Source organism: Ostrea edulis, chromosome 5 (genome assembly GCF_947568905.1).
Source record: "Ostrea edulis chromosome 5, xbOstEdul1.1, whole genome shotgun sequence".
NCBI classification, from domain to species: Eukaryota; Metazoa; Mollusca; class Bivalvia; order Ostreida; family Ostreidae; genus Ostrea; species Ostrea edulis.
In genome coordinates, this window is record NC_079168.1 from 503,987 (window position 1) to 518,446 (window position 14,460).

At 32.9% G+C, this 14,460-nt stretch overlaps 3 non-coding genes across 3 annotated transcripts; 1 reads left to right on the forward strand and 2 right to left on the reverse strand.

Moving 5' to 3' along the window:
* Nucleotides 1-7,092: 7,092 nt before the first annotated feature.
* On the reverse strand, nt 7,093-7,182 carry Trnam-cau (transfer RNA methionine (anticodon CAU)). The gene is given in 2 exon segments: nt 7,093-7,128; nt 7,146-7,182. It is a non-coding gene; the product is annotated as a tRNA-Met (tRNA).
* A 430-nt stretch (nt 7,183-7,612) lies between these two features.
* On the forward strand, nt 7,613-7,685 carry Trnak-uuu (transfer RNA lysine (anticodon UUU)). The gene has a single exon. It is a non-coding gene; the product is annotated as a tRNA-Lys (tRNA).
* Nucleotides 7,686-10,738: 3,053 nt separating this feature from the next.
* Trnak-uuu (transfer RNA lysine (anticodon UUU)) lies at nt 10,739-10,811 on the reverse strand. The gene has a single exon. It is a non-coding gene; the product is annotated as a tRNA-Lys (tRNA).
* Nucleotides 10,812-14,460: the final 3,649 nt, after the last annotated feature.

The window sequence follows — 14,460 nt, forward strand, 5'->3', positions numbered from 1 at the left end:
TACTTTTAAAAAGTGGGTGGTTTTTTTTTTACCTTTCATAAATTCAAGTTACAGATTGAAATAGTTTTACAATGTGATGTTTATTTGACCAAGGATGTTAATTATTTGTTTGACTGAATATGCTTGGGCATGCCGATATTTTGCAACGTGGACGTTGCTCTTAGAGAAAGGAGGGCAAGCATATAATTCAAGTAAATCATGAAGTTTGCGAATTTACGGACAGAGATGTAAAAATAGTTTTTGATAGTCTAAAATCTTTTCGGGGAATTCATAGGAGTATTACTGACGAAATTACAAACAGATCTTGTATATTAAGTAACATATAAACTGTACATAGGTTTGCACCAGTCTGAAAGTATATTGTTTGAACAGGAACATGTAAGGGGTATATTCATCTCTTGCAAATTTGATGCAAAATGGACTCTGATCAAACTTTAGACAATATAAAGGAGAAAGGTCATACTAGTGATCTACACAGCGATGTGTGATGACATTTAGAAGCCGAGAATTCGGCTTTACAGGATAGGACTCATCCAGCTTTTGAATGTGTTTCTTATTTCCTTAAAGAATCAATCAACAATATTTCATAGTAATGATGTTTGAATTAGAATGAACATAATGGTATTTTATAGATACTTTATAATTAATTGATGGACGTTAATGGAATTAATAATTTGACAATTTATAAAGCTGGAGAATAGTCCTCCTGTCAATGTGATTTGTGTATTGAAAGTCCGTGAGATGGGGTTCGTCTGTCGGTTAATGAGGCGCCGGCAATGTTACCATATGTTCATTAAAGGACTCGTGTGATATCCACAGCAACAATCGAATTCTTTAGAAATAACTGGTTGTTGCTGACTGCAGTATAGGAAATGAGATTGAAAAAGACGAAGTCAGGGGCGGATCTAGGAATTGCGGTTACGGGGCGTCACTTTATGAGGCAGTGGGTCCAGGGCGAAGCCTTCGTGGGGTTCCAGGGGGCGAAGCCCCTGGAAGCTCCTGGATTTTAAAGATTTTATGGGGCTTGAAAAATTTCTCCTATTTAGTCATTTGTACTATTTTCTATCATTTTTTGAAGGTGAAATTTTTTTAAGGTGAAATTAATAAAATGACCCAAATTTTTAGGTTTTTTTTTGTTGAAAAAATTAAGTTCTTCCAATAAAGTAATTCAATAAATCAAAAGATTTTGCATTTATTTCTCCAGGAGTGGAAGAATTTTTTTTTTTTTTATCTTTTATTTGAAATACTTATTTCATAATGCAAACATACATCATAACAATCATAATGCATATCATACATCAGAAAGATCAGAAAAATTCATTTCATATAATGCATACAAAATAATAATAGTAATGCATTTCAAAATACATATCATGCATAAGAAAATTGTAATATACATACATCATATTAATCATAGTGTATTTCATATATACATCAAAATAAAATCCACCATGCATCAGGGAAAAAAAATCACAAAAATTCATTTAATGCATAAATTATACATCACAATAATCATAGAAATTATGAAATTTCATTTCATAATGCTTATCAAAAATTCATTTCACAATTCCAATCTATCAGAATATATTCATTTCAAAATTACAAACAGTTTCCTGCATTCTTATAAAATTTGTGTCTATTTTTGCCAATATTGGCAACTACCATATTCTGAATAAGAATTTCATATTTAAGCTTATGTAAGAGATCTTGCTCCAACATTTTCTCCTTCTGTAGTCTACATTTTATTTTATATTTATATATAGAAAAACTTATAAAAGATACAAGGTTATTCAAAAGGGATGTTTTTTCGCTGATTTCATTATAGTATCCGTGTACAATAGTTTTTCATGTAATTTCAAACTTCAAAAAGGAGCTAATTTTCTCCCAAATATGTTTAACAATTTTGCATTCAAACAAAAGATGTTTTATGTCTTCATCTACATTGCATCTTTCACATAATGGAGACACGTCTTTGTTCCATGGATCCATTTGCTTACATATACATTATTGTTCAAAGTACCATTAAGACGTTTATAGTTAAATTCTGATATTCTTTTTTCTTACATTTTTTTTTTTTATTTTTGTGATATAGATATCTTTCCAACTAGAATAACTGATATTAAAACATTTTTTCCATCTATTTTCATACAATGGTTTTTGAAACTTCATATTTATAATCTGGGCCCAAAATTGGAATAAACTTATCTTATCTTATCTTATCTAAACACCGAGTAGTAAAATTTACTTTTAACATTTTTAGCTGATTTTACAACATCATTTCTAAACAAAAATGTACATCAGGTTTTATATTAATGTATTTTGAATAATTACAGTCAAATTTTTCTTTATAGATTTTAATTGCCTTTTTAAGCAAAATATATTCACAAAAAATGTTATTTCTCTTTCTCAATTTATCTACAATGTACATTATAGTATGCATTTCGCCATTTTCATCAAAAATATCTTTAATATATAAAATTTCATTCTGTATCCAATTTTCAAAACACGATGTTTTTTATTCATAGTGAAAGAGTCTATTGTTCCAGATAAACTGACTAAGGAACTCGTCTCTCTTTAAAGTTTTTATGTCCAGTGGCTTTTTGGATTTATTAAAAGCTGAAAATACATTTCCATAGAAAGGGGGGAGTTTTAACATTTTGAAAAAGATTGAATTTAAAGAGTAATTCTAAGACGTTTTTAAAACATCAGAAATAGAGATATTATATTGCTGCAAAATATTATTGAGCGTTTTATGTGTAACACTTTCTACATCTAATATTCTACTTATCCATGATGCTTTTGGCAGCATAAAATTTACTTTCGATATCAATTATACCAATACCTCCTTGCTCAATTTTGCCTATAAGTGTATTTCTTTTAATTTTGTCTCGTTTTTAGCCGAGTTGCAACGAAGTTGAACTCGGCTATTGGTTTGGTGATGCATGCAGGCGGGCGGTTGGGCGTCAACAATTGGTTTCCGGATGATAACTCGAACAGTTTACAATCTAATCAAATGAAACTTTGATATATTGTTGGGTACCAGGTAAGGAAGACCCCTATTGATTTTGGAGAAAAATGGTCAAAGGTCAAGGTCACAGTGACCGAAAATAGAATGAAAATTTCAGAAAAATTTGGTTTCCGGATGATAACTCAGAAAGTTTAAATCCGAATCATATGAAACTTTGATATATTGTTGGGTACAAGGTAAGGAAGACCCCTATTGATTTTGTAGAAAAAAAGGTCAAAGGTCAAGGTCACAGTGACCGAATATAGAATGAAAATTTCAGAAATTTTGGTTTCCGGATGATAAACTCAGAAAGTTTAAATCCGAATCAAATGATACTTAAAGATATTGTTATGTACCAGGTAAGGAAGATCCCTATTGATTTTGGAGAAAATAGGTCAAAGGTCAAGGTCACAGTGACTGAAAATAGATTTAGAATTCCAAAAAAATTTTGTTTCTGGAGGATAACTCGAAATTTTTTAATTTGAATCAAGTGAAACTTGGACATATTGTTGGATACCAGCAAAGCAAGGCCCCTATTGATTTTGGAGAAAAAAGGTCAAGGTCACAGTGACCGAAAATAGATTGAAAACTTCAGACATATATGGTTTCTGGACAGTAACTCGAAAAGTTTAAAACTGAAATTAGTTATTCACAATTATAAATATACCACATCATTCCTGACTTTACAATGTATCCCATGGAACTCGGCTCATGCACCCCTCATATATTGATTTTTTCCAAATAAAGTTAAATATTAGCTTTGAAACATTTTTGAAAAATTCATTTTTAGGATTTTCTAAAATAAAAGCATTATATAGTATTTTAGAGATTGCCAGTGTATTAATTATTGTGCATTTTCCAAATATTGTAAGATTCCGCCTTTTCCAAATACTTAGTATTTTTTCTAACTTTTCCAGTTTGCTTGTCCAATTCTTTTCGTAACATTCAATTTTATCATGTCCCAGGTAAATACCAAGTGATTTTATGCAGTTTCTTGTAATTTTTACACCATGAATATATGTATGAGCCTGTTAATAAGCACTCTGTTTTTTCTAAGTTTAGTTTAGGTCCTGCGACATTACTAAAGTCGGCAATTGTCTGCAGTAATTTTTTCAAAGAGTCTGTGTCCTTTTAACATGTTAGTACAATCATCTGCATGTTGAGCAATTTTGATATCGTTATTGTCATTAAATGTAGTATCTTTTTGTAATGACAGTCCTTTTATATCGTTGTCATGTTTTATTTAATGTATAGCTAATATTTCAATTATAAATACGAATAGTAAAGCAGATACATGTACTGAACATCCTTGTCGAATTCCTCTTTGCATTGCACATGATTTTGAAATCCATCCATTATTTTTAATTCTAAAGACAGGACTATTATAGAGCGTTTTTATCATTCCAATAAATGTATCTCCAAAGTTAAACTTATCTAACGTTTTAAACATGAAATTGTATTCAATTGAATCAAAGGCTTTTTCGAAATCAAGAAACAGTAATATTCCATCTAATTCATTTTGCATGTAATATTCAAAAATATCTAAGATTAGTCTTGCGTTTTCTCCAATATATCGACCTTTAATTACTTTACTCGCTTTATTTTGTAAACGATGAACTAATACATGAGCATTAGTTAAGCTTTTAGGCCTATAATTTTTTGGATTATCCTTTTCTCTCTTTTTATAGATTAATGAAATTATTGCGTTTCTTTGAGAAAATGGTAATTTTCCTATTTCTATACTTTTAAGTAAAGACATATAATAAACATCCTTGATATCATTCCAAAAAAACTTTGTAGAATCCTGCTGGTATACCATCTTGTCCTGGAGACTTATTATTTTTCATATTATCAACTGCCATTTTGCATTCATGTATACTTGGTATATCATCACACATTTTCTTTTCATTGTTCGTAATAATTTTACAGTTAATGTTCTTTAGGTAGTTTTGAATATTCACTTTATCTTTATCGTTACTCGTATATAATGTTTTATAAAATTTAATTAGACAATCCATTATTCCTGTGGTGTTTGTATATTCTACTCCATTTTCGTCTTTTATCTTATTGATCGTGTTATTTGATTGTTGTCTTTTTTCAAGGTTTAGAAAGTAAGATGAGCTTTTTTCTCCCTTTTCTATCCATACAGATCTTGAGCGTATGTATGTTCCACTACATTTATCAGCATAATAATCATCGATTTCTTTCTCAAATATACGTTTATAGTTCATATTTATTTTAGAGAAGGGTTTTGATTCTATTTTTTTTGTAATTTATTGTTTGCATGCCAAGTAAGTTTACGACAGACGAGTTCCAGATTTAAAGGCGTCCGCCATTGTGGGAACTAAATTATGGTCAACTATAAATGTAGGAGACATTGCACTTCCGCATTCAAAATATCGCATCTGCACGTGAAAAACGCTTTAAATCATGTCTCTGGTAAAACCCACCAACTAAACATCATCCCAAACAGTAATATACGGGTAAACAATTCCATGTTTCAGCAAGTAAAATTTATTGTAAGGAACTGTAATGGAAATGAATTAAATGCGCTGATTTCGGAAGTGTCGGTCTACAGATTTCTTGTGATTTATGTGGTAGGTTTAGGGCGACGTGACCTGCCGCAAACCATGCAGGCTCTTATTAGAATCACCGTATCTGATTAAATACAACCGTGAAAATAAATAAACCCACACTATTTTATGAAGTTGTGCTATTTATGCGGAAAGGTCGTTAATTTAGCAATAGTGTGTTTGGAAATGTCATATTAGGAGGACAGAAAACAAAACTTAGTGTGTATATGTTTGTTGTCAAATGAAAAACACACTGAATGATGCTACGTCTTCACTTAGTATCAGAAATACGTGTTAAAATATTCCAAAATTATTGTTAAAACTAAGAAAACTACCAAACCTCACCACGGCGGAATGTTGAATTGTGGGAGATCTTGTCCTTTCCTTTCCAAAGACTTCACTATTATAATTTCAATAATAATAATATCAATCCTTTTTGTAAATATTTGTAAATTTTTATTCAGTTTTAGTTAATAGATGCATCTCAAACTTGTACGATTTTTAGCAGTTTCCAATCCTCAGCAAAATGTCAGTATACATAAACGTGTTTGTCTTCCTTTCATAAGTACAAAAGCAAACCTGATTATTTACGGGAGACCATCCTAAGAAAAAGAGAAAATGTTATAAACAATATAATAATCGCAACAAAGAACAAAATACTAATCTATACAGCAGATCAGAATTATTCAACAGGTCATTTGTGTGGATATGAATTCTTTAAAAGATTTAAATACATTGTAGTTAATGTAGGGCAATATAAGTACTCGTTTCATTTATAAGTTATACAACACGTCTGTAACTTTAACTATGTAATAGTTTCTTTGCATGATAATTATTTCGATTTGTGATATTTAAGGGTACATGCAGTAGGATATCGGCACTTGTTTCCAATCAATCCTTTTGATGTTAAATGTATTCAACTTTTAAAATTAAAACTAAAGAAGTCCTAATTCCAAGAATTGGTGTCACTTATAAACGGTATATATTGTTTATATCCATGAAATGAAAATTAAGTTTCATTTATTACAGGTGCAGAACGAGTCTTACGGGGAAAGAAAGACAACTCCTAAATGAATAATTAAATCTGGTAATACTACCGGTATGCGCTTCACACATAACACAGCTCTTTATACTATCTGGTTTATGGATGTATTTTTTTTTTAGGTAGTTATTATTATTGGCAGATAAGAAAGTTATACGAGGATGTCCGCGGCAGTTTTAGCTCTAAACGGCGAGAAGAAAAAAAAAAAGAGAAAGAAAAATAGCAAAGAATCTACATAGACTTTAACCTGAACATTGCAATACAAGGGACATATTACTAAAGTCAGATCGTCGTGCAATATTGAAGAGTTGTATAAGCTCTCTGACATTATCAACAGTCCCCTTGTACATAGTCCTGTAAAAATAAAAGAGAAAAAAATTGTAATTTATTATATCCAACATTTCGTGAAAATGACATTTTGAGAAATATGTTTTTAAAATGAAGTATCATAGCTGAAAAGAAGAAAAACTTGCCCCGGGTGAGGATCGAACTCACGACCTTCAGATCGCTCTATGCATGTGATTATGAGACTGACGCGCTACCTACTGCGCTACCGAGGCACATGTGTGGTTAGAAATTGTCAAATATTCAATATTTTAGCCAAAAAAAACCCCACCCCAACAAAGTACTGAAATTCAATTGAAGTAAAAAAAATATTATGCATCCAACTATACAAGTGTAGCTTATTATATCATGTTGCAGTGTGTAAATATTGTAATCCTAGGTTGTTTTTTTTCTCGACCGGATGTTGTTGTACGGCGGTCTAAAAATAAATACTAACGTTTTCCGGTCTACGAGTTCCGCCTCCAGCGGTTAGGATCGTTCGAGCAGAAGCGACATCAGTACTAAATAAAGGTGTGATTATTCAAGAACCTGTGATTTATTATGTTGGAATGAAATTTACGATATCAGAACTCTAGTTTATTGACACGTTAAGCTTAATAAGATCAATTATGTTCTGTAAGTAATATTTTCTCAGTGTGGTATGTAGCCCGCGTAGCTCAGTCGGTAGAGCATCAGACTTTTAATCTGAGGGTCTTGGGTTCGAGTCCCAACGTGGGCGAATTATTTTTGTCGATATTGTGATGAACGTGTAGCTCATTACACTAAAAATTTATTTAATGGCTCGATAAAACACCTGTTATGATTTCACCATCGAAAGAATGATACAAGCTCTCAATAATATATGATTTTTGGTGACTTTTCACGAAATGATAAAATAGGTGTTTTGTTTGCAAATATTGATTGATGAATTGATGTTTTCCGGCACACTCAACAATTTTTCAGTCATATGGTGGCGCCCAGTTTTTATTGGTGGAAGAGAGAACCCAGATACAATGTACCTGGGAAGAGACTACCGACCTTCCGAAAGTAATGTTTGCAAATAAGAAATTATTGAGTCAAAATTTCGCTGTGATTTGGTGTATGATCCTTAGACGAATTTGGCTCCACTTGTTTGTCACGCTGTTTTTGGCTATATTTAGATCTAAAACTTCATAGTTATTTCGGATTTCAAACATTTCGGTTGAGCATCACTGAAGAGACATTATTTGTCGAAATGCGCATCTGGTGCATCAAAATTGGTACCGTATAAGTTTTACATATGAATATCTAATGAAATATGCCTAAAAGATTCACATATAAACGTTCTAAAACAATTTAAAGAATAAAATATTTATGAAAATTTAAAACGTAATTTGTTGATATATTTTTTAAAATAATTTTTAAATATATGGATAAAATCTTTTTTTTTAAAAACAAAACAAAACAAAAACAAACATGTCAGTTAGAAAAGAGATATATGGAAGAAATATATAAAAAGAAATTGAAACGAAATGATCATTTCAGATATAATCATACCAGAGAAAAAAGTACCGATCCCGATCAAAATTGATAGAAATTACTAAAATAATCACATTGTTGCTAATTATATGCACTGTTAATCAAAAAATTAGTTTCCTTTATAAATTTGTTTAATTTGTATGCCATTTTACCCCAAGGAAATATAGTTTTTTTTATTACAATGTTCTCTCACTGTCATGATCGTGTACAGGATTGGACAAAACAAGATGGCAGACGGCATTTCCAAACAAAGGTAGGCTCTTGAAACTCTTCATTTTACCGACTTATTAGACGACGAATTTATGAATTTCAAACACTGCCTGGTCAGGGAGGCATCATTAAGTTGATTGGTTGTTGGAATTCTTACTCATGTACACGTACAGCTCTAAATTCATTGATCGAAGTTGACGATATTGCCTCGATAGAATTCGAAGCGGCGAAGATGTTTTAATGAGCTGTTAAATGAAAAATTAATGTAATGAGCTACCTTAATAGAAGTAACCGGTATCATTTTCAAACAACCAGTGCCATGAAATTTACAGACAGGTAAGACAAGACATTGCATTGAGACAGATCACAGAATATTGTGATAGATCCACCCCTCCCTGATCTGTCCCAATATTGTTGAAAAAATATATAAATGAATACAAAAGTTTTTGGTTTGTATCGATCGAAATATAGTAAGACCAATTTTCCGACTTGCGAAGAGTGGATTTGTCCAAAGTGTGTTCAAGTTTTAGAAATCATGGTTTCAGTAAGGCAAGGCCCATTTTCTCTATATTGTTCCTGTTTCCTGCATGTTTGGGAAATTCATATATTGTTCAGTAGTATTTAGCCCATTTAAAAAAAAATTCAATTTTTAATATTCCCAATATGCAAGACGTAATTCATTTCATTTTGATTGATAACAATGAAATTCTGCCCAGGACCAGGACACAACAGATCTTTAGAAATAATATGTCTTACGGCGTGACCGTGTTTGATGGCGAAACAAAAGTTATTGGTATTAATATCTATATCCATAACAGGACAAAATATATCACAAAATTAGCAACTAACGTGTGAAACAGAGAGCTTTATCATTGCATCCTAACTTTGGATAATATTCATTGAACGCGGAAATATATATATATGTAACGTGCATTTTGACTTTTTATTCAACGTCGGTGTTTAGCAAATTTACAGATATAGGAAACAAGGTACTATCGCGTTAATGAAGGAGTGATTGTATATTGTGAAGAAAATATGATTTACATGCTTTTACAGATTTTATGTAACATCTCGGAACGACGTGAACTTGACGAGATATATGTCCACACGCCATTTGGACCAAATTTTTAAAGTTCAATAGGTATGGTTGAAGTTTTCATTAGTTTTCTATGATTTAGACGTGTTACCTAACTAATCGTAGCAGTTTTTCGGCTTTATGTCCTGAGATAATCAATTAGCATTACATGTACCTCCCATTCAATCAATTACACTTCTGAGATTAATTTATTTAAAGTAGATTACGAGAAACTGTAATTTTAAAAAGCTTGAAGAGTGGAGATTAGTACTGGATTTTTGTAATTGCTCGACACACACACACACACACACACACACACACACACACACACACACACACACACACACACACACACACACACACACACACACACACAGAGAGAGAGAGAGAGAGAGAGAGAGAGAGATATTTTCTGAAGAGACAACACATCTCCATCTTCGTAATTCACCGTGACAATATATGAGAATTGATGAATTTTCATCTGGACCAATGCTAGTAATTGCCGTTTAATATAGTGGGTTTTTTATACTTGTCTTCTGTGAAAAGAATTTCTAAAATAGTTTTAAATAATGAACATTAGATTTGTAAGACAAAAATTGACATACTGTCCATTTGTGACAGGTATTTTTGGAGATATTTTCAATGCTTTCATGTTTCAAAATGTATTTTGTCCTTACTCATTTCTTCATAATGCTTTTAGTTGCTTTAATTCATATGTATTTTCAATCTGATTAAAATCAGATCCTTTGATCCACTCTGACCACTCACCAATCTAATTAAAATCAGATCTTCTCTAATTGTTACACTGGAGACGGTGAGAGAAGATCTGATTTAAATTAGATTGACCACTCACACACCTTGTGTTGCAATCTATGTGAGTGGATCAAAGGATCTGATTTTTATCAGATTGACATATATTTTGTACACAGAATACTTAGTGAGAAGAAAAGGAAGGAATGCATCTAAACGGAATCTGTTGAAAAAATGTTCGCCCACGTTGGGACTCGAACCCAAGACCCTCAGATTAAAAGTCTGATGCTCTACCGACTGAGCTACGCGGGCTATTGAAAGTCGGGTGGACGGCTCTCTGTGTATTAATGATATACATTTTCTGTATTTGTTTAGGTTGATAACAAAAATCAGTCAAAGTACATTCTATACTCGTGGGAGTTTAACTTTTTATAACATTCAAAGGGCATATCGTTGTTTTGGGTGTTTTCTTCTTCTCGGGAAGCCTCAACAAAAGAGTTGTAGGAAGCAGTAGCAACGCTGCATAGGCATATATTCACCATAGACCATCGTGACCATGGTGAAAAGATTTAGTAACGCAGGGGTTGTAGATTTTTGAAGTGATCGGTCTATCTATTTTTCTCAACAACAAAAAAACCCCAGCATAAATGAGAGTTTTCTTTGTCTAACAGATATCTCACAGAACGCACAGAAGTATTAAGAAACATAATATGCCCCATACTTTGAATGAAAGTAGTTACTTTTATCAAACACTCGAGTACCTACGAAAATTCGCACGGATGTTTGCTTCATGAGCTGTATTCAAGGTTTGAAACGATTTGAGAAAGAACCGTGATAATTTGTCACAAGAAAATAAAAAAAAATTCAATTTCTTATTAAATTGGGGTTCCAAAAAAAAAAAGGTACACAAAACATAAGTGTATGGTATGTCTGTGTTTTTGATAATTTGGATTACATTTATTATCTTATAAATGTACATTTAAAATGCATAAGGGGCTTCGCGTCTCGTGTGATCTGATGATCCGCGCCTGTCAACGAGACGTGATCCAACTCTTCGGATCAAGTTACTGTAGTGATAATATATATGTAGCTACCTGATTGAGATTTCCCAAATTTCAGTGGTCATTGTGATATGTATTATATTGTATTATATGCTTTGTTCTTTCCTGTTTTCTATGCTGTGTATAAATGTTGAGGGGAGCATATTCCTAGCCCTGGGGCTGTTTGCATTCCTCGTTAAATAAATAAAGCATTGAATTACATGTATCTGTATTTTCTTGCATGAAATAGACCTATGACATTATTAAATAATCTGTGATATATGTTCTATATGTGTCTTTTGTCTTTGGTATATATGTGCATCAAAATTGGTACCGTATAAGTTTTACATGTGATAGTTGAAAAGCTCTACACAGAGCTAGGATTGATTCTTTGAATTTTGAATGTTTATAGTGTTGACTTGAAATAAAATTTACCCTCATCCCCTCTAATCAGCAATGAACTCGTCCATATACAAGTAGTGCCGATCGAGCGATACTGATTTACAATCTTTCTTTATATAAAAACCTGAGAGAAAATTTCTTCTATATGTTCAATACAGAACAGTTTAGCAGTAATGAACATTTGTTAAATTGGTTAATGGCTATCCTTTACAAACAACCAGATTTGTTAATTTAGCCTATCTGTTACATGTAACAAAAACATATAATCCATAAATAACAAAAATGCAACTGAATGTAATTTATATCCATTCATTATCCTTACTGAGATATCCCATTGCATGCATTGATATTTCAAAGATATAAAGTAACTTAAAAGATACCATGGGCTGGGTGCAAATTATATATATATATATAATTCATTTATATGTATGAACTTGCAATGATACACACGTCACTAAATAATAAATAATTTCTTACTATAAGGGGGGGGGGGGGGCAATCTGATGTAAATATGTTTTCCTATCTCTTTGTAAAACGAACAACTTTTTTAATATAGTGTTAATAATTTGAAATAAGCTCACTTTGTCTCAAGTTTTTTTTTTTAGCTTTTGAATATAGGACTACATGTATATTGTTAGGAGAGCGGATAAAAATAACACAGTTGTTATCGTGGATAGAGATCAATATATCTCAGAAGGTTTAAGACAACTCGATTCCGCCTATGATGTTGAGGTACAAAAACCGGATTTAGAAGCTCTACCCCTTGGGGATCCTAGCTAAAATAAGTCCTCAGTACCCCTTGCTTGTCGTAGAAGGCGACTAAATGGGGCGGTCCTTCGGATGAGACCGCTAAAACTGAGGTCCCGTGTCACAGCAGGTGTGGAACGATAAAGATCCCTCCCTGCTCAAAGGCCACAAGTGCCGAGCATAGTCCTAAATTTTGCAGCCCTTCACCGGCAGTGGTGACGTCTCCATATGAGTGAAATATTCCCCAGAAACAAAAATCAATCAATCTACATCAGAGCATCCAGTCTAAAGTTTTTTAAATGTATCAAAAGAAAACATTAGACCGGTTTTTAAGCACTAATAAAAATGCCAATTTGAAATGTGGGAGTCTATTTACTCCCAAAAATACACACGATTAACAATCACGTGCTTGATGCACTTTTAAAAAGCCAATGCAGCCTCCGACAAATTCCACCTGGTCGGACAATTATTTCTCAGTGTGGCACACCAACGGAAAATATATGTCAATACTGTGAACATTCCTAGTGCCCATTGTCCAAAAACAAAATTCATACATCAAAGACGCATCCGATTTTATACAAAAACTCGAATCTCTGATTGTACCAGAAAATGTCATACTGGTTACCTATGATGTGACCAGCATGTGCACCAACATCGAACTTGATGAATTACTACAATCTGCCGAAATAGCATATCTTGCAGACAATTCTAATCTAGAATTACCTCGACATTGCAGTTCTGATCTCATCCTCTTTCTCAGATGTATACGTGCGAATAATTTCTTTGAATTCAATGGACTATACTACGAACAAATTATAGGAGCGGCTATGCGGGCATGCAAGTCACCAGAAATTACAGATATACGTATGAAATTTTCAAATTTCAGTATGCCGACAAACGTATTTATCACGGCAGATTTAGAGACGACGGTTTTATTCTATTTAATGGAAGTCCGGATGAAATTAAGGAATGTTTCGACATAGGAAACTCTTGTCACAAATATTTGAGATTCACTTATGAAATATCTCACACCAGTGTCAATTTCCTGGACACTACTACTTACAAAGTGACAGGGTCCTCTGATGGCCAGGGATTAGACATTCGCTCACATATCAAACCTACTAACAGCTTCCAATACATACATAAAGAGTGCTCAAAGGGAACATTTTTATCTCTGATAATTAATGTCGTTTGAAAGGTGAAGATAATGAACAGTGATCAATCTCATAACTCCAATACGCAACTTACAAAATAGAAAGTTGGACCCCTGGATGTACCAGAGGTGGGATCAGGTGCCTCGGAGGAGTAGGCATTCCCTGTTGACCGTTGACACCCGCCATGAGCCCTATATCTTGATCAGGTAAACAGAGCCAACCGTAAGTGTGCCAAGGACGGCCTAACAATCGGTATTCATCTGAAACAAGTCAGACAGCATTTGACCCAATGGTAGGTGGTATTGGCAAACTAGATTGTTATAACTACCATAGAATTTGCGAAATGCTGACTTTAAACGAGACTGTTGAAACCCCTGCACCATCAACTTGTTTGTCAGTAGCCTGCCTCAATTTGAAAACTGATTACACACAGAACAAGCTCTTGCGTATCGAATCAGTTGAGAAATAAACACCATATGCTGGTGATAATGGAATATTGCTACTTGAAGGTGGGACGTTGACGATGGAGAAGCTGAAAAAAATCCCGTTTGTCATACAGTTGAGTTGGTATGCCGTTAATATCTAATTTCAATAAGATATCTAAGTATGAAGCAGAGG